The sequence below is a fragment of the Oncorhynchus keta genome, chromosome 18 (genome assembly GCF_023373465.1).
Source record: "Oncorhynchus keta strain PuntledgeMale-10-30-2019 chromosome 18, Oket_V2, whole genome shotgun sequence".
NCBI classification, from domain to species: Eukaryota; Metazoa; Chordata; class Actinopteri; order Salmoniformes; family Salmonidae; genus Oncorhynchus; species Oncorhynchus keta.
Window position 1 is genome coordinate 33,910,383 of NC_068438.1, and position 11,236 is coordinate 33,921,618.

Sequence of the window (11,236 nt, forward strand, 5' to 3'; positions counted from 1 at the left end):
GGGCCAGAGCAGCGAACAGTTTTGACTGGGCTGAGCGGGAACTGTACTTCCTCAGTGGTAGGGAGGCGAGCAGGCCAGAGGTGGATGAACGCAGTGCCCTTGTTTGGGTGTAGGGCCTGATCAGAGCCTGGAGGTACTGAGGTGCCGTTCCCCTCACAGCTCCGTAGGCAAGCACCATGGTCTTGTAGCAGATGCGAGCTTCAACTGGAAGCCAGTGGAGAGAGCGGAGGAGCGGGGTGACGTGAGAGAACTTGGGAAGGTTGAACACCAGACGGGCTGCGGCGTTCTGGATGAGTTGTAGGGGTTTAATGGCACAGGCAGGGAGCCCAGCCAACAGCGAGTTGCAGTAGTCCAGACGGGAGATGACAAGTGCCTGGATTAGGACCTGCGCCGCTTCCTGTGTGAGGCAGGGTCGTACTCTGCGGATGTTGTAGAGCATGAACCTACAGGAACGGGCCACCGCCTTGATGTTAGTTGAGAACGACAGGGTGTTGTCCAGGATCACGCCAAGGTTCTTAGCGCTCTGGGAGGAGGACACAATGGAGTTGTCAACCGTGATGGCGAGATTCATGGAACGGGCAGTCCTTCCCCGGGAGGAAGAGCAGCTCCGTCTTGCCGAGGTTCAGCTTGAGGTGGTGATCCGTCATCCACACTGATATGTCTGCCAGACATGCAGAGATGCGATTCGCCACCTGGTCATCAGAAGGGGGAAAGGAGAAGATTAATTGTGTGTCGTCTGCATAGCAATGATAGGAGAGACCATGTGAGGTTATGACAGAGCCAAGTGACTTGGTGTATAGCGAGAATAGGAGAGGGCCTAGAACAGAGCCCTGGGGGACACCAGTGGTGAGAGCGCGTGGTGAGGAGACAGATTCTCGCCACGCCACCTGGTAGGAGCGACCTGTCAGGTAGGACGCAATCCAAGCGTGGGCCGCGCCGGAGATGCCCAACTCGGAGAGGGTGGAGAGGAGGATCTGATGGTTCACAGTATCGAAGGCAGCCGATAGGTCTAGAAGGATGAGAGCAGAGGAGAGAGAGTTAGCTTTAGCGGTGCGGAGCGCCTCCGTGATACAGAGAAGAGCAGTCTCAGTTGAATGACTAGTCTTGAAACCTGACTGATTTGGATCAAGAAGGTCATTCAGAGAGAGATTGCGGGAGAGCTGGCCAAGGACGGCACGTTCAAGAGTTTTGGAGAGAAAAGAAAGAAGGGATACTGGTCTGTAGTTGTTGACATCGGAGGGATCGAGTGTAGGTTTTTTCAGAAGGGGTGCAACTCTCGCTCTCTTGAGGACAGAAGGGACGTAGCCAGCGGTCAGGGATGAGTTGATGAGCGAGGTGAGGTAGGGGAGAAGGTCTCCGGAAATGGTCTGGAGAAGAGAGGAGGGGATAGGGTCAAGCGGGCAGGTTGTTGGGCGGCCGGCCGTCACAAGATGCGAGATTTCATCTGGAGAGAGAGGGGAGAAAGAGGTCAGAGCACAGGGTAGGGCAGTGTGAGCAGAACCAGCGGTGCCGTTTGACTTAGCAAACGAGGATCGGATGTCGTCGACCTTCTTTTCAAAATAGTTGACGAAGTCATCTGCAGAGAGGGAGGAGGGGGGGGGAGGAGGATTCAGGAGTGAGGAGAAGGTGGCAAAGAGCTTCCTAGGGTTAGAGGCAGATGCTTGGAATTTAGAGTGGTAGAAAATGGCTTTAGCAGCAGAGACAGAGGAGGAAAATGTAGAGAGGAGGGAGTGAAAGGATGCCAGGTCCGCAGGGAGGCGAGTTTTCCTCCATTTCCGCTCAGCTGCCCGGAGCCTTGTTCTGTGAGCTCGCAATGAGTCGTCGAGCCACGGGGCGGGAGGGGAGGACCGCGCCGGCCTGGAGGATAGGGGACATAGAGAGTCAAAGGATGCAGAAAGGGAGGAGAGGAGGGTTGAGGAGGCAGAATCAGGAGATAGGTTGGAGAAGGTATGAGCAGAGGGAAGAGATGATAGGATGGAAGAGGAGAGAGTAGCGGGGGAGAGAGAGCGAAGGTTGGGACGGCGCGATACCATCCGAGTAGGGGCAGTGTGGGAGGTGTTAGATGAGAGCGAGAGGGAAAAGGATACAAGGTAGTGGTCGGAGACTTGGAGGGGAGTTGCAATGAGGTTAGTGGAAGAACAGCATCTTGTAAAGATGAGGTCGAGCGTATTGCCTGTCTTGTGAGTAGGGGGGGAAGGTGAGAGGGTGAGGTCAAAAGAGGAGAGGAGTGGAAAGAAGGAGGCAGAGAGGAATGAGTCAAAGGTAGACGTGGGGAGGTTAAAGTCGCCCAGCACTGTGAGAGGTGAGCCGTCCTCAGGAAAGGAGCTTATCAAGGTATCAAGCTCATTGATGAACTCTCCGAGGGAACCTGGAGGGCGATAAATGATAAGGATGTTAAGCTTGAAAGGGCTGGTAACTGTGACAGCATGGAATTCAAAGGAGGCGATAGACAGATGGGTAAGGGGAGAAAGAGAGAATGACCACTTGGGAGAGATGAGGATCCCGGTGCCACCACCCCGCTGACCAGAAGCTCTCGGGGTGTGCGAGAACACGTGGGCGGACGAAAAGAGAGCAGTAGGAGTAGCAGTGTTGTCTGTGGTGATCCATGTTTCCGTCAGTGCCAAGAAGTCGAGGGACTGGAGGGAGGCATAGGCTGAGATGAACTCTGCCTTGTTGGCCGCAGATCGGCAGTTCCAGAGGCTACCGGAGACCTGGAACTCCACGTGGGTTGTGTGCGCTGGGACCACCAGATTAGGGTGGCCGCGGCCACGCGGTGTGGAGCGTTTGTATGGTCTGTGCAGAGAGGAGAGAACAGGGATAGACAGACACATAGTTGACAGGCTACAGAAGAGGCTACGCTAATGCAAAGGAGATTGGAATGACATGTGGACTACACGTCTCGAATGTTCAGAAAGTTAAGCTTACGTAGCAAGAATCTTATTGACTAAAATGATTAAAATGATACAGTACTGCTGAAGTAGGCTAGCTGGCAGTAGCTGCGTTGTTGACACTACACTAATCAAGTCGTTCCGTTGAGTGTAATAGTTTCTGCAGTGCTGCTATTCGGGGGCTAGCTGGCTAGCTAGCAGTGTTGTTTACGATACGTTGCGTTAAAAGAACGACAATAGCTGGCTAGCTAACCTAGAAAATCGCTCTAGACTACACAATTATCTTTGATACAAAGACGGCTATGTAGCTAGCTATGTAGCTAGCTACGATGAAACAAATCAAACCGTTGTACTGTAATGAAATGAAATGAAAATGTGATACTACCTGTGACTGCGACCGGGTTGTTGAGTACTATTCAGTAGACGTTGGCTAGCTGTTAGCTGTTAGCTGTTGGCTAGCTAGCAGAGTCTCCTACGTTAAGGACGACAAATAGCTGGCTAGCGAACCTCGGTAAATTAAGATAATCACTCCAAGACTACACACTCTAAACTACACAATTATCTTGGATACAAAGACAGCTATGTAGCTAGCTAACACTAAACTAATCAAGTCGTTCCGTTGAGTGTAATAGTGTAATAGCACTACAGTTCTGCTAATCTGTGGGCGTTTGCTAGCGTTTGCTAGCTGGCTAGCTGCTGGGCGAATAGCAGTGAAGGCTACGTTAGGGCGACGAAATACGATAATTATGCAATTATCTCTGATACAAGGACGGCTATGTAGCTAGCTAAGAAGAAATTGCTAAGATTAGACAAATCAACCGTTGTACTATAAGGAAATGTAATGAAATGTAATGAAAAAGTTATACTACCTGCGGAGCGAAGTGCGATGCGACCGCTCGCTCCAACCCGGAAGTAGATGTAGTCTAGTAGTCTAAGACTCTATCTCGTCTTGTCCACTTTTTGGCTCCTCTCTCACATATACCCTCTCCTTCAGCATTCCATTTCCTCTATCTCTCTCAACTCCATCCCTCTCTCTCTCCCAATCACCACCCTCTCCTTCAGCATTCCATCTCGGTGGATCCCTCTCTCAACCTGGCAGGCTCTCCTGTCTCGTCTCACTGTCTGCCCTCTCTCCCTCTTTCTCCATCCCTTCAACCCTCTTTTCATTGCCCAGCTCACATCGTCATCCCCGGCAGAAATTCTATCACAAGCTCCGGCCAAATGCTGCCTATTCCCCCAGCCAGATGCTGCCTATTCCCCCAGCCAGATGCTGCCTATTCCCCCAGCCAGATGTTGCCTATTCCCCCAGCCAGATGCTGCCAGAACACAAACACCGCTCTCTCGCGCTCTCTCGCTCTCGCTCACTCTCTCTCGCTCTCTCTCACTCTCTCTCAAAAATCACAGAACCACACGGGGGGACCTAGTGAATGACCTGCAGAGAGCTGGGACCAAAGTAACAAAGCCTACCATCAGCAAGGGCATTGAAAATGATGATGCTTTCAGCATGACAATGATCCCAAACACACCGCCCGGGCAACGAAGGAGTGGCTTCGTAAGAAGCATTTCAAGATCCTGGAGTGGCCTAGCCAGTCTCCAGATCTCAACCCTATAGAAAATCTTTGGAGGGAGTTGAAAGTCCGTGTTGCCCAGCATCAGCCCCAAAACATCACTGCTCTAGAGGAGATCTGCATGGAGGAATGGGCGAAAATACCAGCAACAGTGTGTGAAAACCTTGTGAAGACTTCCAGAAAACGTTTTACCTCTGTCATTGCCAACAAAGGGTATATAACAAAGTATTGAGATAAACTTTTGTTATTGACGAAATACTTATTTTCCACCATAATTTGCAAATACATTTTCTGGATTTTTTTTCTCATTTTGTCTGTCATAGTTGAAGTGTGCCTATTATGAAAATTACAGGCCTCTGGTCTTTTTAAGTGGGAGAACTTGCACAATTGGTGGCTGACTAAGTACTTTTTTGCCCCACTGTATATATAAAGTGTTCTTCAAAGTAGCCACCCTTTGCCTTGATGACAGCTTTGCACACGCTTGGCATTCTCTCAACCATTTTTGAAGGTGTTCCCACATATGCTGAACAGTTTTTGGCTACAACTCCTTCCCTCTGCGGTCCAACTCACCCCAAGCCATCTCAAATGGGTTGAGGTTGGGTGATTGTGGAGGCAAGGTCATCTGATGCAGCACTCCATCACTCTCCTTGGTCAAATATCCCTTACACAGCCTGGAGGTGTGTTGTGTCATTGTCCTGTTGAAAACCAAATGATAGTCCTGCTGAGCGCAAACCAGATGGGATGGCGTATCACTGCAGAATACTGTGGTATCCATGCTGGCTAAGTGTGCCTTGAATTCTAAATAAATCACAGACAGTGTCACCAGCAAAGCACCCCCACAACATCACACTTCCTCCTCCATGCTTCACGGTGGGAACCACGCATGCGGATATCATCCGTTCACCTGCTCTGCATCTCACAAAGACACAAAAATCTTAAATTTGGACTCATCAGACCAAAGGACAGATTTCCTCCGGTCTGATGTCCATTGCTCATGTTTCTTGGCCCAAGCGAGTCTCTTCTTCTTATTGATGTCTTTTAGTAGTGGTTTCTTCACAGCAATTCGACCATGAAGGCCTGATTCACACATTCTCCTCTGAACATTTGATGTTGAGATGTGTGTTACTTGAACTCTGTGATACATTTATTTGTGCTGCAATTACTGAGGCTGGGACCTCTAAAGAACGTATCCTCTTCAGCAGAGGTAGCTCTGGGTCTTCCTTTCCTGTGGCGGTCCTCATGAGAGTCAGATTCATCATAGCTCTTGATGGTTTTTGCAAATGCACTTGAAATTGCACTTGAAATTCTCCGGATTGACTGAACATGTCTTACATTAATGATGGACTGGCGTTTCTCTTTGTTTCTCTTTGCTTATTGAGCTGTTCTTGCCATAATATGAACATGGTCTTTTACCAAGTAGGGCTACCTTCTGTATACCACCTCTACCTTGTCACAACACATCTGATTGACTCAAATATATTAATACTCAATCATTCAATTACCAGCTACTAAATCCACACTCATGAATAAATAAATTGATAGTCATAATGTGTAAATTTGCATGCATTTAGATGCAGGCATCTGCTGGTTGTGCTTGCTTTGTGCGTGGGAGGGGAGCACCTCGAAAAATTAGTTGAGAGTTCTAAAAGTAGTTTGTATTATTTCTCTGCTGTTTTTTTACTGCCTTTGAGCTAATGTCTTTGAACACTAGGAAAGTATATTTACTACAGCTGTGGAGAGAAGGAGAGGGAGAGAGAGAGACGGGGAGAGGCAGAGAGAAGGAGAGAGAGAGAGAGGGAGAGAGATGGAGGAAGAGGGAGCGAGGGAGGGAGAAAGGGAGAGCGAGAGGGAGAGAGAGAGAGAGAGGGAGACGGGGAGAGGCAGAGAGAGAGAGGGAGAGAGAGAAAGACGGGGAGAGGCAGAGAGAAGGAGAGGGAGAGAGATGGAGGAAGAGGGAGCGAGGGAGGGAGAAAGGGAGAGAGGGAGAGCGGGAGGGAGAGAGAGAGAGGGAGATGGGGAGAGGTAGAGAGAGAGAGAGAGGGAGACGGGGAGAGAGGAGGGGGAGGGTGAAAGCCTCGAGCAATAAGAATATGAACAAACATACTGTATTGCTTTATTATAGTAATTCTTCATATTCATGGTCATTGTTATAGTCATCATTCATTTTGGCAATGGCCATATAATTGGATTGAACTGTGACGGATAGATAAATCTATATATAAACTTGGTGGTTCGAGCCCTGAATGCTGATTGGCTGGCAGCCGAGGTATATCAGACCGTATACCACGGGTATGAAAAACATGTATTTTTACTGCTCTAATTACGTTGGTAACCAGTTTATGATAGTAATAAGGCACCTCGGGCGTTTGTGGTATATGGCCAATATAGCATGGCTAAGGGCTGTGTCCAGGCACTCCACGTTGTGTCGTGTGTAAGAACAGCCCTTAGCCGTGGTATATTAGCCATTTGTGGCTATATACCACAAACGCCTGAGGTGCCTTATTGCTATTATAAACTGGTTACCAACGTAATTAGAGCAGTAAAAATACATGTTTTGTCATACCCATGGTATACGGTCTGATATACCAAGGCACCTTATTGCTTAAATATATATACAGCACAAGTCAAAAGTTTGGACACACCTACTCATTCCAGGGTTTTTTTTTATTTTCAGTTTTTTATACATTGTAGAATAATATTGAAGACTTCAAAACTATGAAATCACATTTGGAATCATGTAGTAACCAAAAAAACGTGTTAAACAAATCAAAATGTATGTAATATTTGAGATTCTTCAAAGTAGCCACACTTTGCCTTGATGACAGCTTTGCACACTCTAGGAATTCTCTCAACCAGCTTCATGAGGTAGTCACCTGAAATGCCTTTCAATTAACAGGTGTGCCTTGTTAAAAGTTAACTTGTAGAATATCTTCCCTTCTTAAGACTCCCATCATTCTCCCCATTCAAATGAAATTGGATACATTTCTAATCCTCCTCTTCTGTCACGGATTCCCCCAGTACTGCTGCTCATTCTGTACACCAATTCCGGAGGTCTACGTCACTAGCTTACTAGGCGACACTAAACAGGATTCATTACCACCAACCCCAGAATGTCTTGTCTCATTACGCACACCATGTTCCCATTCCCCCTGATGAGTATGTTACATATGTGCCCTCTGTTCCCCATTGTTCTTGTCTGACATTGTTCCCATGTCCGTTGGTCTTGTGAGTACCTGTGCTTTGTTGTTTCGGCTTTTGTGCTGCATGTATTGTGCACTCGTCCTGTGTATTGTTATGACGGGTCTCGTTCAGTGTAATATTTAGAGGTTTAAACCTCGCTCTGTTTGGGTTACATCCCTGTGTATTTTATATATGTGTTTGTTTTGGGCTTCGTCCCCATGCTTTTTTCATGACGTGATATTTTGGATGGAGTAATAAAAAACCCTATTCTGATCTAGGAACTAGTAGGAGTAGGAGCAGTTTTCCACAGCGAACTACAGTAGGAAGTACAGACAGAATTAGCCTGCAGTGATGACAGCCTGTCACTCGTCCAGCTCATCAGCATGGCGATTCGGTTGGACAACCTCCTGCGGTCCCGACAAAGACATGCAGGAGATCATAGCTACACCTGATCCATGGCCAGAGCCGTTGAAAGCCCTAAGGTTCCAAGATGGCGTAGCAGTAAGTCGTCCTGTCGTGTCGTGTCCCTTGTATATATCGTTTCTTTTTCGTTTTTACATATTTTTCTTCGCATATCTCTTTAAAAACATTTTGCTAAACCTAAGCTTCCAAATACTCTCCTGCAACCCGCCTCACCCGATGTAGCTATTTTTCCTAAAGTATTTATATTTACTTCGGAACCGGAACCCCTCAACTGAAGCTAGCCAGCTAACCACCAGCTATGCTAGCGGTCTTCAGCTAACCGGTCATCAGCTAACCTTTAGCTCGGAAAGCTCTCGCCAGTTCGAACAACGCGACTCTAACCAGAGCATAATGGACCTATTTATTTTTCATCCCCGGATTCCCACCGCAAACGGAACATTTTTCAGCTGGATCTTCACAACTAGTTATCTAGCTAAACCGAAACCCTGGATGATTACTCCTGGCTAGCGTTTCCACCCACTTAGCTTGAAGCTAGCCCGGCCAGAGCACCTGTGCTACCACCGTAGCATACTCCTGGGCTACAATACCCGGGCCCACGACCGGTCTATCGATGTCACCGCATGAAGAGGAATAAACAGACTCACCCCATCGCGACGTTCCCCAAAGGCTAACTCTCTAGCCCTTGCTATCTCCTTGCTTGCTAATTTGGCCTGCTAACTGCTAGCTTGTTTAGCTCCGGTCCGCTAACTGCTACCTTGCTTAGCCCCGGCCTACGAACTGTTAGCTTGTTAGCACAGGCCTGCTTTGCCGTCTGAATCGCCGCGTCCCAAACACTCACTGGACCCACATCTTTCGATTTTTAATTTGTTTATACCTTCCGGAAACCTGCCTCACCCAATGTGATACGGAATCGCTATTATTTTTAATTTTTAGAACACACTCAAGAACCTCCAGAAGCTAACCAGCGAACTAGCTACAAGCTATTTAGTCATTGTTAGTTTTTTAAAACCTGGATAACACTCGCCAGTCCAGCTTCCCTGCCCCATCCACCGCTGCCCCCTGGACACTGATCTCTTGGCTACATAGCTGATGCACGCTGGACTGTCCATTAATCACGGTACTCCATTCTGCTTGTTTGTTTTATCTGTCGGCCCCGTTGCCTTGTCAACTCCATTTTACCTGCTGTTGTTGTGCTAGCTGATTAGCTGTTGTTGTCTCACCTACTGTTTTAGCTAGCTCTCCCAATTCAACACCTGTGATTACTGTATGCCTCGCTGTATGTCTCTCTCAAATGTCAATATGCCTTGTATACTGTTGTTCAGGTTAGTTATCATTGTTTTAGTTCACAATGGAGCTCCTAGTTCCACTCTTCATACCCCTGATACCTCCTTTGTCCCACCTCCCACACATGCGGTGACCTCACCCATGACAACCAGCATGTCCAGAGATACAACCTCTCTCATCATCACCCAGTGCCTGGGCTTACCTCCGCTGTACCCGCACCCCCCCTGTCGGCGCATTATGCCCTGAATATATTCTACCATGCCCAGAAACCTGCTCCTCTTATTCTCTGTCCCCAACGCTCTAGGCGACCAGTTTTGATAGCCTTTAGCCGCACCCTCATACTACTCCTTCTCTGTTCCGCGGGTGATGTGGAGGTAAACCCAGGCCCTGCATGTCCCCAGGCACCCTCATTTGTTGACTTCTGTGATTGAAAAAGCCTTGGTTTCATTAATGTCAACATCAGAAGCCTCCTCCCTAAGTTTGTTTTACTCACTGCTTTAGCACACTCTGCTAACCCTGATGTCCTTGCCGTGTCTGAATCCTGGCTCAGGAAGGCCACCAAAAATTCTGAGATATCCATACCCAAATATAACATCTTCCGTCAAGATAGAACTGCCAAAGGGGGAGGAGTTGCAGTCTACTGCAGAGATAGCCTGCAAAGTAATGTCATACTTTCCAGGTCCATACCCAAACAGTTCGAACTACTAATTTTGAAAATGACTCTCTCCAGAAATAAGTCTCTCACTGTTGCCGCCTGCTACCGACCCCCCTCAGCTCCCAGCTGTGTCCTGGACACCATTTGTGAATTGATCGCCCCCCATCTAGCTTCAGAGTTTGTTCTGTTAGGTGACCTAAACTGGGATATGCTTAACACCCCGGCAGGCCTACAATCTAAGCTAGATGCCCTCAATCTCACACAAATCATCAAGGAACCCACCAGGTACAACCCTAACTCTGTAAACAAGGGCACCCTCATAGACGTCATCCTGACCAACTGGCCCTCCAAATACACCTCCGCTGTCTTCAACCAGGATCTCAGCGATCACTGCCTCATTGCCTGTATCCGCTACGGAGCCGCAGTCAAACGACCACCCCTCATCACTGTCAAACTCTCCCTAAGACACTTCTGTGAGCAGGCCTTTCTAATCGACCTGGCCCGGGTATCCTGGAAGGACATTGACCTCATCCCGTCAGTTGAGGATGCCTGGTCATTCTTTAAAAGTAACTTCCTCACCATTTTAGATAAGCATGCTCCGTTCAAAAAATGCAGAACTAAGAACAGATATAGCCCTTGGTTCACTCCAGACCTGACGGCCCTCGACCAGCACAAAAACATCCTGTGGTGGACTGCAATAGCATCGAATAGTCACCGCGATATGCAACTGTTCAGGGAAGTCAGGAACCAATACACGCAGTCAGTCAGGAAAGCTAAGGCCAGCTTCTTCAGGCAGAAGTTTGCATCCTGTAGCTCCAACTCCAAAAAGTTCTGGGACACTGTGAAGTCCATGGAGAACAAGAGCACCTCCTCCCAGCTGCCCACTGCACTGAGGCAAGGTAACACGGTCACCACCGATAAATCCATGATTATCGAAAACTTCAACAAGCATTTCTCAACGGCTGGCAATGCCTTCCGCCTGGCTACTCCAACCTCGGCCAACAGCTCCGCCCCCCCGCAGCTACTCGCCCAAGCCTCTCCAGGTTCTCCTTTACCCAAATCCAGATAGCAGATGTTTTGAAAGAGCTGCAAAACCTGGACCCGTACAAATCAGCTGGGCTTGACAATCTGGACCCTCTATTTCTGAAACTATCCGCCGCCATTGTCGCAACCCCTATTACCAGCCTGTTCAACCTCTCTTTCATATCGTCTGAGATCCCCAAGGATTGGAAAGCTGC